Source organism: Gadus chalcogrammus, chromosome 1, assembly GCF_026213295.1.
Source record: "Gadus chalcogrammus isolate NIFS_2021 chromosome 1, NIFS_Gcha_1.0, whole genome shotgun sequence".
NCBI classification, from domain to species: Eukaryota; Metazoa; Chordata; class Actinopteri; order Gadiformes; family Gadidae; genus Gadus; species Gadus chalcogrammus.
In genome coordinates this window covers 13,103,827-13,121,696 of record NC_079412.1, presented here as the reverse complement: position 1 = coordinate 13,121,696, position 17,870 = coordinate 13,103,827, and the positions used below count along the sequence as shown (strand labels likewise).

Here is a 17,870-nt window from a genome sequence, read left to right as displayed (position 1 = left end):
AGAGATGTTCCTATGGATCAACAGGGTGTGTTGTTGAGAGCTGAGAGAAACCAGTGTTGTTCTGATTGTAAACATTAAGGGGTGACACATGGCATAACATCTTGCTACTATGATCTCTTTCAGAATGGGGTTGTCCATCGGGACCTGAAGCTGGAGAACATCCTTTTAGATCAAGACCTCAATGTTAAGGTACTGTCAGCACATAATGTATTTTATCCGCTCCGCTTTCATGTGTGCATTTTCTTACTTTCTTACTTAGAAAACAGTTCATACTTTTCTTTTTTCACTTAGAGAAAGAAAAGTATTATCTTCTTATGGAAGATTTATTACAAAAGTATAGAAAGTTACAGAATGTGACTGTTAATACAAAGAGAACATACAAAGTGAGTTACTGCTGTAGTTCAGGCCCTCTTTGATCTAGCTGACATCTTACTAAAGGAAGTCATGATGAACTGATTTTTATCTGAGGTGCTTTAATGTTTCCTATCATCCAGCCTTTTTGGGCCGCCCCCGAAACGCTTATCATGCCTGTGTTTCTTTCCAACTCGGAAATAAAGGGCTACCAATTTCACATTCAGAACATATGTTGGAACCGTTCCTACCCACAATAGCTTTATTTGCTGCAAAGGCATGTGCCTGCAACCAGAATTAAAACGTAGTGCCAGGAACTATAACAGAATAGAAGGGTTCTTTGTTACCTTATTTGGGCATCCACAGCCTTATACACAGAATGCATGGAATCCATGGGCAAGTGGTCCAGTCAGAGAGTGTTACTATGAGATACCTTGTCTGTCAGGCATTAAAAAAACAAACACCATTGTGTGTGCATAATACTCACAATGTACAATTCCTCATTCCCTCCTTCAACTTGACTCATCAGGAACGTGTTGTTGTAAAATATATCCCAGAAAGCAACAATTTCATTCATAAGCTAGCTAGAGGTTATGTATATTTATCTTGCCTTTGTGTCAGCACAACAAGACAATAATTGTGTCTTTTCTAAATGAATGAATTTTGGCTCAATGACTTGAGCCAAAACATGAAGGCTTGTTAAATCTAATGATCTCTCATCTAACATCACAGGTACCTGGCTGAGACAGGTGTTAAATGTTTAAAGGATATTCCTTGGAACAGAATAAAAAAAGATTCCTGACTTTTTCATGTGACTTGTTGCTCCAAGTCCAGTGCATTGTGAATGTGAGAGCATGTGAGTGCATGTGAGTGCATGTAAGTGCATGTAAGTGCATGTGAGTACATGGGTCTGTGTCGGGTGTTATTGGAGACAGTAGATGGTAAACCGTGGCCTTTGGAAATGTTCCATGTCATTTCCGAACATGTGCATCCAAGTGGTATGATTAGGAGAGAGAAAGTGTGTGTGTGTGTGTGTGTGTGTGTGTGTGTGTGTGTGTGTGTGTGTGTGTGTGTGTGTGTGGTGTGTGGTGTGTGTGTGTGTGTGTGTGTGTGTGTTTGTGTTTGTGTGTGTGGCATCCCTGATTAAAGAATGGCTCCCCTAAAGTGGTGGAATGGGGGCAGCAGCCTCTTGTATGCTTAGCTCTGGCGCAACGACTAGAGCTGCTGCCAGGGCTGTATTTATACTGAAGGACACACATAGTAAACATACATGCACGCAGACACACACACACACACACACACACACACACACACACACACACACACACACACACACACACACACACACACACACACACACACACACACACACACATCCTCAGTGTTTACTCGCATTCATTCTTCAGAGTAGAGATGTGTTCTATATACAGACCCGTTGGCCACCATGCCTGTCTTCTTGGCAAACTCACAGCTGCCACCCCTCTCGCGTTGTCAACTCACAGAGCTGATAGCATGGTAGCGTGCCTGCAAATAATCTCTTCAGATAAGGAGGGGCCTCAGCCTGACTGTGGCCCACACATGCTTGAGTGTTTGTAACCCCCGCCCCCCCGTCTAACACATCTATTTCAGTCTCTATTACTAAGTACTTGCTCCTCGTCATTCAATGTATCAATACTTTTCTGTCCAGACTCACTGAAATGGAATCTGGCATCTGGTTTATTCCTGGAATATTATTCTTAGAAGCTTTAGTGTCTAGTGAATCATTGTGCATATGCAAACTGTTCTGGCACCACCGGCACGCACAGTCATGCTCAGGTTACAGCTTATAAATATAATATCATAACATGATAATGCTTATAAACAGAGCGCGTAACAGCTATGAAATATTGTTTTTTATTCCTCCTTGCAGCTGGCAGACTTTGGCCTTTCCAACCGTTACCAGAAGAACAGTCATCTGCAGACATTTTGTGGGAGTCCACTGTATGCATCACCGGAGATAGTTAAAGGACTGCCCTACCTGGGTCCTGAGGTTAGTCAATGCATTCCCTTCACTCATTAAGTCATCACACAATATCCACAAACAAATCCACACCAGGAAGCTCTGAGGAAATAAGCACGTCCAAAGATAAAACTGTGACCATCAATAAGTGACATGTAAACCATTCATTCTGTGTGTGTTTGTGTGTGTGCGTGTGTGTTCGTGTGTGTGTGTGTGTGTGTGTGTGTGTTAGGTTGACTGCTGGGCACTGGGTGTTTTATTATATGCCCTGGTGTATGGCAGCATGCCATTTGACGCGGCAAGTCATGCAGCTCTCACGGAGCAGATCACTGCAGGACGCTACCACAAACCCAACCCGCCCTCAGGTACCTGCCCCCAGCCCCCCCTTACATTAGGTTGATGTATGTCTTAATGTTAATAAAGGCTTGGCTGCTTGAAAAGCATACAAATGTGTTGATCCTAGATCCACTGCTTTGGGACAGCATTTAAGAGCGTGTTGGACCTCCTTCCTCTGTCCTCCATAGACGCCTGTGCCCTCATCGACTGGCTGCTGGCCGTCCGCGTGGAAGAGAGGGCCACTGTGGAGGATGTGGCCAACCACTGGTGGGTGAACTGGGGTAACGACGAGGCCCTGTGTGACTGCCCCTCGCCCCCGCACCAAGACTGCCCCTCGCCAATGCTGGCCCGCTACATCGACTGGCGGAATCGGAGCACCGCCTCCGTGGGTCCCGTGTGTCAGCGGTCCGGCGGCTCCTCCTCCTCCTCCCACCCGTCCCAACCCTCTCCACACCCCTTCTCCTTCAGCTTCCCCCTGAAAGGCGAGCGGGGGGGTTCGGCGGGGAGGATGCGCTGGGCGGCGTCGAGCCTCAGGAAGTCGCGCAAGGAGAACGCCGTCCCGCGGACGCCGCCCGGAGCTGCGTGCTGCGTTCCCGGCGGCGGCACGGCGCCCGCCACCGGCACGTCCTCCTCGGCGGCGGAGCGAAGGAAGCCCAAGGGCATTCTCAAGGCCCAGAGGAGTTTGGACTCGGCACTCCTCCTGCCGTCCGACGCTATGTCCCGGCCCGGCAGCAACGCCGGCCCACGGGCCTGCGGGCGGGGGAACGCAGGGCCGGCCGGCGGGGACACTGAAGCCCCGCCCCCCCCCGGCCTGCCCGCTCCCGCTGCACTCAGACAACCCGCGTTCAGAACGCCAAAGAAGGGGATCCTCAAGAACCTGTGCACCAGCGAGTGCGGCTACGCCCTACCCCCGGAGAGACGGGCCAACGCCGTGGGAACGGGAGGAAGAGGAGGAGGAGGAGGCGTGGCCTGTGTCCCCGGCGACGTGTTCTCCCGCGACCACCCGGCGCACGAGGTCGCCGCCGCGCGCACCGAGGCCGTCCGCAGAAGGGGGGGTATTCTGAAGCGCAACGGCAAGTTCTCCCGCAGCCTGGACCTGCCCGACGAGCCGCGGCCGAGCCGCTCCGGCCCGCCCGTGTTCCCGGAGGTCCTCCAGCGACTGCTCCGGGAGGCGGGGGACGCCGGGAGGGGGCGGGGCTCCCTCAGCAGACCCTCCGGCGCCGTGAGCGAGGACAGCCTCTTCTCCTCCGACTCTTTCGACCTGCTAGACCTCAGCGTCCAGTCGCATCGCAGGATCATCTTCTCCGGGGGAGCGCGGCGGAGCGCCTGCAGCTCTGAGGAGGACCTGGGAGAGCTGAGGGGCGAAACGGGAGCGTCGGGAGCGTCGGGAGCGTCGGGAGCGTCGGGAGCGTCGGTGGCGGCGCCCAGGTGTCCGGAGCAGGGCGACGAGGAAGAGGGGAGGAGGGAGGTGCGATGGTGAGAACAGAATGAGGCCGTGATGCGAAACACTTGGGCCAAAGGCCACCTATTAAAATAACACAACTTTTCAGGATTTATTGAATTTGTAATCAGTGTGGTGTATTGAGGTACTGACACACTCTTCAAAATGCTTACTAGTAAGCCAGTAAGTGATTTTGGGATTTCAAACCCACAAATTGTTTAAAATGTACTTCACTAAATGTTGCTTACATTGAACCGGTGCAGGTTATATTGGTAGAGGTACATTGTTTGACTGTTTTCGATTAAGCATAAATCTACACAATTTATAGACAATCTTTCTGAGGAAGAAACTAACTATGCTAATGAAGTCATTAACATTTATTATTATAGGAAAACAAAACCCTAACATTTTCAAAAATGTAATTATTAAATCTATTGTCAGAGTCCTCAACTTCTTGTCAAGTCTACTTTATGATCATGTTTGTGCCAATGGCCGATCAAAAGGAGATAGTATAAAGGAATATAAACAACACAGTTACTTAGAACTGAGTGTGGCTAACAACAATAATACGATACTGATTCACAATATCTATTGTGATGATAAATAAAGTTCAACCGTAATTTTGTAAAGTATCTTTGAGAATCTTTGTATTGTATGGTATTGTATATAGTTGCTAATTTGCACCAAACACTGTGTTGAATGCAGATGGATCACATTTTCTTTTACTATGTTGCCAGTATTGCTGCTGTGAAAAAGCGGGAATTTGTTTAAATAATCTTGTCTCCAAGTGGTGAATTAGAATTGGTATTTTATTCGTTTTTTGTAATAAACACAATTATTACAGTAGAATAAATGTGGATGAAACTGAATCCTATTTGAAACTGAATCCATTTCATTTTATTTTCTGTTGGTCATTTGAGGATTCAAAAGCTTGCGTAAGCAACAGAGTCCGAGTGTGTTATTTTAAGCTGTGTGTACTACGTCAGCTAAATAAAAAAACGTTGACAAATTGACCAAGGCATTAAAACCATTATGGTAATTCTGATAGTGATAAATGCCAATGACATATTCCTTTCTAATAATTACCTTTATTATTTTCTTCATTAAACCAAAAAAATGTTGGTCGTGTTCAACATGGACATAGAGACAATAGTGTTTATGAACTCTGCAATTCATTTGATTATCCACAGCACCCTGCTTCTTCCCAAACAAAGCAAAACAGTTTGTGTGTGTGTGTGTGTGTGTGTGTGTGTGTGTGTGTGTGTGTGTGTGTGGGTGTGTGTGTGTGTGTGTGTGTGTGTGTGTGTGTGTGTGTGCGTGTGCGGGTGTGTGCGTGCGTGCGTGTGTGATTGATTGTTACTTCAACATCAAACTTCAAACCCTTTTTAACTTTGTCGCCCTTGTTGACTCCAAACTCAGTTCTTGTTGTTTGTACTTTATGCATCAAGGCTCATGAGGAGGTTCTGTTTAGATGGTTGGAACTTTGGTATGGACTAAAACCTGCTCAAACAGCCTCTGCCACCCATTCAAAGGGATTTGGATTCGGAGATGTTCTCTTGTTTTTAACTGCAAGGTATACCTCCGATTCATTTTCTGCAGACATTTTGTGGGAGTCCATATGCATCACCGGAGATAGTTAAAGGACTGATGTGTGATGATTATGGCTCATATCAGAAAAGGGTTGTGTTGGAAGGCAGAGATCAGTTCTTCTGTTGTATGATAAGAAATGTAACTTTAATACATACTTAGGGTCAGGGTTATTAATACTTATCATCATTAAAGTTGTAATATTTTTAAACAAATATATATATTATTAAATTCTGTTGTATTCCCTATTTAAGTTCATATTAAAAGTACATACATATAAATACATAGTATATATAATTATAGTCAGTAACTGCTTCATATCGGTTACCATGAGCAGCTTTATTTTTCATTAAAAGAAAACAGCTGATCTAGTTACGCAACACAAGAGCCAACATCGCCCTCTTGTGGCCGTTCTTATACAACTTTTCGTTTCCGTTTGATATTACCATACAAGGGCGCAGATCTCATTACAACTTAAGTTATGGAGAAACAAACCTTGCGTGCCAATACCTACTAGGTACTACCATAAACCTATACTAGGTACTACCATACTATTTATTATGCCAGAAAAAAATCCAACAGCACCTTTAAACTAGAAAATGAATTTAATTCGGTGAGTGCAGTAGTGCAGAGTGAGGGTGGACGCATATTGGAGTAAAGCCACATAGTTTAAGAAGTAAAGAAATGTGTGAAGGGATTTGAACAGAGTCTAAATGGAGTAAGCAATGTCAACCTATGCACCATTTAAATGAAAAATGGTTGGAAAAAATAAAGTGAAGAGTTAAACAAATAGCTTATGTGCTCAAGTTTGAATTTGAGATAATATATGGAATAGCTGAGCTGTTCTGAAGCTGCACCTCTTCTGTGTGTGTGTGTGTGTGTGTGTGTGTGTGTGTGTGTGTGTGTGTGTGTGTGTGTGTGTGTGTGTGTGTGTGTGTGTGTGTGTGTGTGTGTGTGTGTGTGTGTGGGTGTGTGTGTGTGTGTGGTAGTCATTTGGAAAGGTATGTTATTGACCTTCACATCTAGTTCCTTCACATATAGAAATAAGCTCACAAAATAATGAGGCTCATACCGTTGGAATCCTTTGAGTCTCAGCTTTCATATTGGTTAGGGGCCCACTATAACATCCATAATGTTGCATGCCATGGGACCTTTAAAGAACATCAACCGGAGAACTACGGACAGTCAACGCCAGCTAATACGAATCAAATCTCTAGCGCAGAGGTTTGATTGAAAGGTCGATGGCCCTCCCTCGCCCCTAATTACTATTGGATAGTAATACTAGTATTAATACCTCTTAATAATAACAATATTGGGTCAAATCGAAACGTCAACCTCACGTCTAATGGTTTTGATTGATGTTTGCAAAAATAATAGGCAGAACATTAACACGGTTCTAAAGGTTCTGAGAGAAAAGATTGAGCTGCTGGGCTCCTCAGTGTGGAAGACAGATCAAATGAGTCAGGAGGCTTGGAACAACAGCTAACTATGTAAAGGGCAGGACACAGACCTGGTGCTGAGCAAGGGCATTAAAACCATCAATCACTTTTTTGGTGGTACCACACAGGATACGAGAGTACTAGCTCAGTAGAAATATAATTACACAAGATACTAGTTCAGTATGAATATAATTACACAGGATACTAGCTCAGTAGAAATATAATTACACAGGATACTAGTTCAGTATGAATATAATTACACAGGATACTAGCTCAGTAGAAATATAATTACACAGGATACTATCTCATTATGAATATAATTACACAGTATACTAGTTCAGTATGAATATTATTACACAGGATACTAGCTCAGTATGAATATAATTACACATGATACTAGCTCAGTAGAAATATAATTACACAGGATACTAGTTCAGTATGAATATAATTACACAGGATACTAGCTCAGTAGAAATATAATTACACAGGATACTAGCTCATTATGAATATAATTACACAGTATACTAGTTCAGTATGAATATTATTACACAGGATACTAGCTCAGTATGAATATAATTACACATGATACTAGCTCAGTATGAATATAATTACACAGGATTCTAGCTCAGTATAAATATAATTACACAGGATACTAGCTCTGTATGAATATAACTACACAGGAAACTAGCTCATTATGAATATAATTACACCGGATACTAGCTCAGTATGAATATAATTGCACATTATACAACGGGGGACCTAAATCCAGCGATCTGATTGGTTCCCAACTGTTGTATAATGAGCGTATACATAACTGCTATGACGTCCGATCATTTTGTGAAAGTTTGCATATCACTCCGCGCCTGGAAGTAGAAACAGTTACAAAGTAAAACATGTGTTGGATGATGGAGGCCGGGGGTGTAAATGTTGTTACTCCGGGAGTGAGCAAGGCGATGGAGAGACTAACGAAAGCTTAGGCACACGGCGAGTGAACTGCTCCATAGGATAAATTGCCGGCGAACCGCTCTAGCTGAGCCTTCTCTCGGCGGGACGCTAAAGTGTGTTGCATAGCGACCGTCGATGCATAGCGGCAGCCAGGAGGGACTACTTTTTTGTATTCTTTAATAAAACGGCTACTTTGACTTTCTTGGTTTCTTTTTAATAATGTAGTGGAGTCTATGACTTTCGTTTTCATCACATAACAGAAACCGTTGTATAAAAGCAATATAATCACTTCAGTCCAGTGGCATTGCTCTTATACCACTGTGAATGGTCGCCGCCCTCCGCTGCGCGTCGGGGCCGGACACTCCCCTTAACAGTGTATAATGAGCACATACCACACCTGGCGTGATCTATTGCTTAAGTATACTAGCTCAGTATATAACTACACAGGATACTAGCTCAGTATGAATATAACTACACAGGATACTAGTTCAGTATGAATAGCTTCCACCCAGTGCACTTGAGATGGAGAGGTGACGGCCTGGGGCCCCATCTGACAGCGGCTTCTCATTGCATTGACACATAGAAAAGTTTCAGCAGAAGCTCTGTGTTTGTGTGTGCGTGTGGGGTGTGTGTGTGTGTGTTGTGTGTGTGTGTGTGTGTGTTGTTGGTGTGTGGTGTGTGTGGTGTGTGTGTGTGTGGTGTGTGTGTGGTGTGTGTGTTTAAAAAATCCTGACATGTATTGAGAAGTTTCACCAGCCATCGCTCAGCACCAAGGACAGCTCCCGCTCCAGTGTCAGCCCCCTAAGACAAGGCTGCAATAACCAAAAGGGGCACAAGGGAGAAAACAATGTATAGCAATCCCTCCCACCGCTGCACTTAACTTGTACTCCGGACATTGTGCTGCAGCATTGATACCGGTTCAGGCCGGAGCAAGGCTTAGAAAGTCCTTCACTTTTAAGCTGTCCGTTACAACTCTTCAGACATATGGCTGGTTTAGGCAGCCTCACCTGGCCGAGTACGAAGGACTCTGGGGAATGGGTGAGGCTGCACACCTGTTGCACAGTGAGAAATCATTGTGCGACAGGTTAAACCAGTCATCTCCACACACACCTGCATGGGGGAGAGAAGGCACCTTGCAACAGCTGGTCTCAATTATCCACGGAGGGGCACGTTTGTGCGTGTGCCATGACAGCGGGGGGGGCTATCACCAGAAAGAGAGCAACAGGTCAGGGAGGATGAAGATTATAAAAATACTAGCAGGCAGGTGGCTTGGTCCTACCGCTCTTAGTGTTTGTTTTCTGTCTCCCCCCAAAGAAACCTGCCAAAGGAGGGATGAATTGTGTGTGTCCATATATCCTTATTAGGGTCTTTCCTGTGTAGATGACAACATAACTCCTCCGCGCTGGTAAATTAACATAAATAGCCAAATTATGGTAAAACATGAACATATAAGCATATAAAAGACCAAAGATAAAATTAATACAAATAAAGGTTCATTATAGACTATCTAGTCTACACATATTTTTCAATTGTTAAAAAACGTGATTTCCAAATAGGAAACCCCTGTTTTTTGCCAGATGGACCGGGGATGATTGCTTGCTTGGAGAAACTCCTGGTCTTAGCAACCCGGTATCACGCGAATTGCGTGCTCCTGCGCACGAACGTTTATCTATTGAAGCGTGTTCCAGAGCACGATAGTCCGACTTTTTGCTTGTTACACAGAACGAAATGTAACCCAATGCATTCTGAATGGGAGTGTTCTAAGACAATTAACGTGCTCCACAAAACGGTACGCGAGGAGATGAGAGAAAGAGAGTGAGGGAAGGGACAGAGAGATCGAGAGGAGATAGAGAGCGAGATAGAGGAGAGGCCTTCAGAAAGGGTGTGCGCAGACAGTGGCACCCTAGTTATGTTTTATTGCCCCAAAACCACAAATGCTATATGTACTATATATATAATTATTGCCTAATTATTATATATTGCACTATATATATGTATAGGCTATATATATAATTTCAGGCCTATAATTATATTACTTTAGCGTGTGTAATGAGCGAATCTATAGCCAAATTGTCGAAGATGCCCGAGAACTCTTCGGGGATATCAGCATGGGAAATCGGCGAATTCAGACCCATGAACCTGAAAGAAAGCGTCATCTCAAGCGGGAGTGAGAACGTTTGCGGTGCTGGTTGTGTCACGTATCGTACAGGTGCTCTCATGTCCTCATGCATTCGGCGTGAGACACACGCAATTCAACCCATGCACCACGCTTCGAACCTGTGCCGTGTTCCAATACCCGTACTGTCCGTACTTACTAGCCAAAATTTGAGTAAGTATCCGGCGAAAAGAAGTATACTTCAAGGACCCCGGATGCCGTACTCAAACTGGCTAATCCTGAAGTGTGGATCGAAGGACACTCCCCGTACTCAGCGGCAGCCATCTTAGCTACGTAGCGGAAGAAGGCGGAGCCAGGCTGAGCTCAAAGTCGGCGCATTTTCCACATAGCCTGCATTAATAGAGTCATTTTGTAGTTTTATAGTTTTTATAGCTGCTAGGCGTAAAGAGTTCACCGTTCAAAGCGGGATGTTTATTGCGGGGGAGTAGCCACGGCGGCAGTCGTGATCGTAATTTCCGGTTAGTGCACCACGGAGTACTCGATTTGGAACAGCACTCACATCTGAAAAAATAACGTAGTAGATAGTGCGGATAGTATACTTCCTTTAAGTATACTCATGGAAGTACGGGTATGGTCTCACGAAATACGTGACACTGTCACGTTATTTAATCTATTGAAACGTGATCAGGGACACGTAGGCCTATTTTCTAAATTTTGTATTTCAATTGGAAGTAGGCTATTTGTCGTGTCACTAAGCATGACTTCCAAACTAAGGTTCTGTCCGGGAGCGTTCTCCCTAATGTCCCTTATGGAGCTCCGTACAGATCATTCATTGTTGAAAATTGTCTGTGATAACTAACAAATGACAGCTTTTGGCCACCCGTTTCTACTTAAAATGTCTGTGATAACTAACAATATGACAGCTTTTGGCCACCCGTTTCTACTTTCCACCTTTGATACTGAGGAAATTGTGACAATACACGGATAGGCCTATATTAAATGCAGGTGCGCTGCTCTGTAGGCAAACCGCCGAAGGAAAAAAGGGTAGCTGCTTCATCTGTTCTTTTTAGAATGTATGTCTTGATGTTTATTTATCTAGCATCTATTCTCCATTGTTTTTGGCTATGTGAAGAACGTCCGCGTCGGATGCCCTCGATCCGCAAGTCCCGTGTCGCGGCGGACGGTGCCCCACCCCATGACATCTTAGAAATCATACCGTATTTAATGGGTTGTAGTGAGTGTAACATAATTCACCTACAGTATTTTGTTATGTGTTGTTCTTTCAATTGTGTTAGGCATGTCGTTTACTGTCTTGGTGGTTCAGGGATCGGCTGTCCCTTTTAAGGATTACGAGCGTCTCATGACGTCAGAGCCCATGCGGGATTTGTTTACCTTCAGCACTTTTGATTTCCTGTTTCTCTCTTACTAAATAAACGAGGTCACACAACTGTGTGCTCAACGTGCGAAATTGTGTCTCCTCACTTATGGCAATTTCCACAGGGTTATCATTAATATTGATGTGTAGGGGTTGTTTATAACTCGTGAATAATATTGTTTTAGACCACGGTCTGGGGGAATACTCTGATTCTGATTGGCTGCAGTGCGTGCATTAACTCCTGATATCGCCCTACAGACACCTGCTAAGTAGTTCCAGTCAGTGTTTAGATTCTCTGCCCGAGCCCGAGCCCGACGCGGGCCGGGTCGGGCCGATATTTCCCACCACTATACTCGGGCCGGGCCTTTGATCGAGCGTTTTTATTTTTATTTTACCATTGGTTTTATTGGCCTAATCTGAGGAGAAATCTATGCCATAAACAGAAATATATAGGCCTTTATTACACGGGTCTTCTCAATGCCGTGGAACGCTCCGTTCACTTGCATGGGTAGTAGTCCGGTGACTTGTCTACCCCAGCGTCTACCGTTGCTAAGCGACGTCACCGTCTTTGCGGACAAATTATTTCTCTGCTGATCAACACTACAAATGGCCAAAAGACTTGTATCCCCCCCCCCCCCTTAAATAAATACTATGGCAGAATTATTATTATTATTCTCATTCAACTTGAACATGTGTTTTTACAGTAGAGTGGTGGAGGGATGACGTATGTTGGCCAACCCGGAAGTGAGCGTCGCCCTGGATTCCCTCGACAAAAAGCCAACGGGTTTTGCCATTGGATTTTGGATTATTATAAATTGAAACAATTTATTAAATAAATATTTGTGAGATGTCATTACTCATTTGTGAGATGAGTTTGCTTCCTATTTATGTCGAGTATACACCCCTACTGTCCACAAGCATCCCCCCCATATGGATTTGAGAATTGTTGCCACGTCCCAGTGGTGGAGGTATCATATATATGAAAGAGGGCATTCAATTATACTATAATGATCAATTAGGAGGCCGAAGCCCTAAAGGAAGTGATGCAATAGGTGACTGAGGGTCAACATTTGAGAACCCCTTTTATCAAAGGGGGTCTCAAAGGACTCATACGCTTCAACAGCGGCTGCAGCAGAAGTGTTGAGACGAAAGATGATATCAAGACATTTATAGAATATTCCCATTCACATGATTCTTCGCACGACCTGCAGGTTGGAGAGACTGAAATAACCCCCAAAATGAGTAATAATGTAAAAGCAGCTACGTCCCACAAATTGCTTGAACTATTTATTTCATTCCATTGTTTCGTTGATATGCATTATTGAAAAGTTTCAAGCATATGGATTTAATGCAATATCCACAAACAGTTCAAAATGGTACCATGAAATGTCTTGTTTATTGTATAACCAGTTCATTTCTCTTTTGTGAAAGTCACCAAAAGTCAAAAAAGTTAAACGCAAGGTCACAGGCTAACAGTGGAGCTGTGTTGGGAACCAGCAGCCAAGAGCTTCCATGGAAACTTTCTACCCATGTTAAATAGATTTAGTTGGCAGTTCCTTTTCTGCCATTCTTTTAAACTTGTGGAAGCACTTTGCAGTACTGGGAGACACCATTTCTAACGGCAATGGAGCTAGATTCTAAAAATATCAAAAGATGCCCAAAGCAAATACCTTTAACCCATAGTTGTGTTTTATCAAATTAAAAATGTCAGAGTTTCATTGACCACAAATTGAGCAGAAATATTTTGCATACAAATCTTTAAATAGTTTAACCACATTAAGAAAATACATTTGTTAATTTTTTTTATTAGTGAAGCCACAAGTTTTGCACATTATCCAAACAGAATACCTGAAATGTTGATATTTCAGCCCTTTCGGGTTAAAACAAGAGAAAAGGACAACCTGAAAAGGGTGAAAAGTTTGGGTTAGGTGACCTATAGTTCAAAGATGTCCCTGGTCAGGTAGACTAAATAAAAGTGTATTCCCAATTGCTCCAGGACATTCGTGTAATTTACTTGTGAGCTCTCCCTCAAGCCTAGAGAGACATCAGTGTTGAACCACCAACTGAAAGAGGGTATTTGCCATTAGTATGAGTGACAACATTTCATGGCTATTAATTTAGTTCATTATATTTAGCCGATTTGAATAGACTTTTCTAGCAGGTGAGGCTGTCAAAGAACTAAATATGGAGCAACTACAAAAAGTAAATTTGCAGCATGACCAAATTATACAAAAAGTATAGGAACTGTTCTAGCAGATATGTTTTAGAAGTCTCTTTTGATAGGCAGGGAATAATTGTCTTGTCACCCTGTAGTCATGCCATCAAATCTGTTGGGCAAAGTACCGCTACTGATTAATCCAGTAGACTCACCAGTCAAGTCCCCCTAGTTAGAAAATGGAAGAAACCCAGTTAGTCATGTTAATTATTCTGTTGTACAAATGAAGACTAATACTTTCCACATATTGCGATCCAAGTTACTGGCTGCAGTCTTGGATTTTATAGTTCAATATGAATAGATTCAATTTACTAAACTATTAATCATGCTTCAGAAGAATTAACCTTTCTTGGGTGGCAGATCTACCACAAGCCTCCATTGCCACAACCTCCAGATGGCTTACGACCTACGGCAACTCCTCGACTACTGCAAGCCAACAAATTGGCTCTTGCACACCAGACACGCATTTTGCTTTATTTTAGGTTTTCAAGCATCTTAAAATACCCAAATCATCGCTCCAATACACAAGTCAGCTAATGGCCTACAAGGAAATGCTCGAAGCTAGTGTTAGTGATGGCGATAGTAATGGACAAGCTTGCGTGTACAAATATGCAACTATAATTGCAAGGTTCACAGCCCAGTTGCATAAGTGGTCACAACCGTTGGTTTGTAAGCAAGCGTAAAAAAATATATATATTTCCCACAAACTAGTCAACATGGTCAATTGAAAGCCTGTACAAAACGACCCTGGAATAGTCAAATGCAGCTTTACTGCGGATGAATTAAGCCAAATTGCATAAACATCCAATGGTAACCAGTATACAAATGCAATCAAGGTTGCACTCACACTAGGCCATCTGGCCATGGCCGTCTCAACTGTGGCCTGGCCACGGTAGGCTCTTGTACATACGCCATCACGTCGCTAGCATCCAAACAATTCTACCAAACCTTAACCAACTAGTGAAAAATGGAACAAAACTTTAGCACACACCCAGTGACTAATCACCTTGTCCAGGGGTGTTCCAACGTGGTTACCAGAGGGCCTTGTGGACTTAAAGTAAGCCATCACATTTGACAGAGACAGCACGGAATGACGTTAAACTAAGCTAATCTACAGGTTACTAGTGCTAGTGCAATTACATGAGCATTTTGCACACTATTTGTACTCCAATGCTACGTAAAGCAGGCTTCTTCAGAAACCCGTAGCCTGCTACATTGAAGGGCAACTGTAACAAATCCTGACCAAGACCGAAAGATGGCTCTGGAAGCCACTACGGCCCACGCAGCAGATTACTGCGTGGACCGTGGTGGCTTCCAGATCAACCCTTCGGTGGACCATTCATACACATGTATTCCGAGGATGTTTTGAAGACACTGGAGTCCCATGGCACTAGATTCCTTTGAAGACTAAGTTGGTATGGGGGGGCCCAAAGGGGGCCCCCCATAGATCTTGTCAGTCATTCTAACACCTGTTAAGAAAAACACACACACATCACAAGATACAAATCAGCAAAGCTAGGTTAACAAACAGCGGCGACATGCATGTCAAGGTGCAAAGAGCAGGGATACTGATGGCTTGTGTCTGAGGAGACAGCCCAAAAACGACAACAATTAATAAAGGAAAATAACTTTTACTCACTGCGGTGGTCTGTTTCGAAGTGCCATGTTGGTAGCAATATTTGTCTGGGCTGTTCAGTCAAATGCCCACAAAAACAAACACGCACAACGCATACTTTCAGTTTGTATAAAGTGACAATAGTGATCTGCAATCTAGATCGAAAACTTTCAACCCTCACTAAACTCAACCTCGATTGACACAGGCCGATGCGAAAAGTAAACCAAACCCATTGTGTTCACCTTTATAAAGGGGTGCGTGACAGGTGATCTCAATTAAGAGCTAATCAGAAAGAACACACTGCCTGTGTTCCAATACCCGTACTGTCCGTACTGCGTACTCAAAATTTGAGTACGCAGTACGTTCCAATTCAGATCCGGCGAAAAGAAGTATACTTCAAGGACCCGGATGCCGTACTCAAAATGGGCTAATCGTGAAGTGTGGATCGAATTGGAACACGGCCACGGTAGGCTCTTGTACATACGTCATCACGTCGTAACACGTCATCACCAAGCGTCCGCTGCATGGACCATAATAAAGTCATTGATTCGCGGATTCTCCCAAATACATCTGCATTTTTGTGGGTCTTCTATAATTGTGCTTGAATCGCACCGTCTGCCCAAATGGTTAACAGACATTCAACATCTCTATGGGACCAACGTGAACCAACAGTTGAACCGCTTGACGCCATGTTTACCGTTTAATGGGAAAGAACGCTCGTCGCCTTTATTATGTCCATGGTCGTCGCATGGATTATACGTCATCCAGCGCAGGTTGCGTAGCCGTGCGCACGCGTGTGCGCTTGTCGGCTCATTAGCACATGTACCGTGGCTGCCCGTACCGTAGCAGCACAGCTCTCCCAAGTGGCCAAATTGTAGTGATGGCAGTGTGACACTGAAGCTTCGGTACGTGCTTCAAACCCTGATCTACAACTCCCAAGAAGCACTGCTTCGAAGCTTGCTTCAGAGCAAAAAAAGTCACGTGACATGTGACGTCCGAAGCAGCAACTGGTTCGTTGCCTGAATGATTCACTTGACTGGTCCGCGGCTCGGTGGAGAAGGCTTTGAGCAAAAAAAAGGAATCGACTCAATCCATAAGCCGTTGAAAAACGAAGGCAGCCTACCCCAATACCAAATCTTTGAGTGTCTAACCCCATCCCACATAATCACCCCCTTTCAAAGTTACTCAAGCACACCCAACCACCTTGCCCGAAGCCAGGTCACCGCCTAATTATTTAATGAAAAAAAAAAAACACAATCGATGCTACAATCGTTTACGGGAGTAGTGCATAGTAAGCTATGTAATAGAACAACGTAACGAATCGATTAGAGTAGGCTAGGGGATAACACACTGACTGTGGAGTGGAGGACCCAGGTTCGAATCCCATTCCTGGGGGAAAATTTTGTATACGCTGTTTCAATTATATCCTCCTAGCCTACATCAGTTAGCCTATCTGGACAGAAGGCTAGGCATATCCCTTTAAGAACAATTTAGACCAGATCTGTATTTAGATCAATCTTTATTCGTGAAAAGATCATGCTGTGTGTTTGTGCATCAAATAGTTTTCAAAGCAGGGATACGTTGAATCCACTGCAGCCTCGAACTTCGCCAGCAGAGGTCGCTGTCACTGAAGCTTTGAGTAATGAACCCATTTTCGAAACATTGGCTCAACTGGTTCAATGCTTTATAAAAGCTTCATTTGCCCATCACTACCAAATTGGCCTGGCCTGGCCAGACTGGCCACACTCACACTGGCAGATTTGAGTACGGTTGGGTGTGAAAACGGCCACGGCCAGATGGCCTAGTGTGAGTGCACCCTAGGCCTCTGTCGTCTCCCTCCCCCAGGTGATCCCAATGCCCATGATTGTCCGGGTGCGCTTGATGCGCGCTCCAGCGCCGCCGTGCTGAACGGCACGTACCTCCCTCGGACTACCTGTCCGCGGAGAGGGCGCTGTTCCCGGTGCTGGCGTAGTTCGACCCCCCCAATATATATGGTTTGCATCTATCGTGTGTGTGTGTGCATATGGTTTGCATCTATATGTTGTGTGTATAAATATTGTGTGTGAATCTATATGTGTGTATCTGGGGTGTGTGCGTGCATATGGTGTGAATCTATATGGTGTATTAGTGTATGTCTGTATTGTGTTTGTTGTGTGTGTGTGTGTGTGTGTGTGTGTGTGTGTGTGTGTGTGTGTGTGTGTGTGTGTGTGTGTGTGTGTGTGTGTGTGTGTGTGTGTGTGTGTGTGTGTGTGATGACTCCAGTTTAACCAGTGAATGAGTCTCCGGTCTCTGATGAAAGCTTCCTTCAGATGTTCTCGTATGGTAACATCGCCCTCTGCTGTCCACATCCGCTCACTACACACACAGTGACGCAATTTGCTCCCCTGCCGCGGCTCGCCTGCCAAGTGGTTTTCTTAATCAGTTAATTGGTTGCATCTGGTGCGTTCCATT

At 44.3% G+C, this 17,870-nt stretch overlaps 1 pseudogene; it reads left to right on the top strand.

Annotated features, from left to right (window-relative positions):
• The window catches only part of LOC130403620 (NUAK family SNF1-like kinase 1), a 13,909-nt pseudogene extending 7,427 nt beyond the window's left edge, over positions 1 to 6,482 (top strand).
• The last annotated feature ends 11,388 nt before the right edge of the window (positions 6,483 to 17,870 follow it).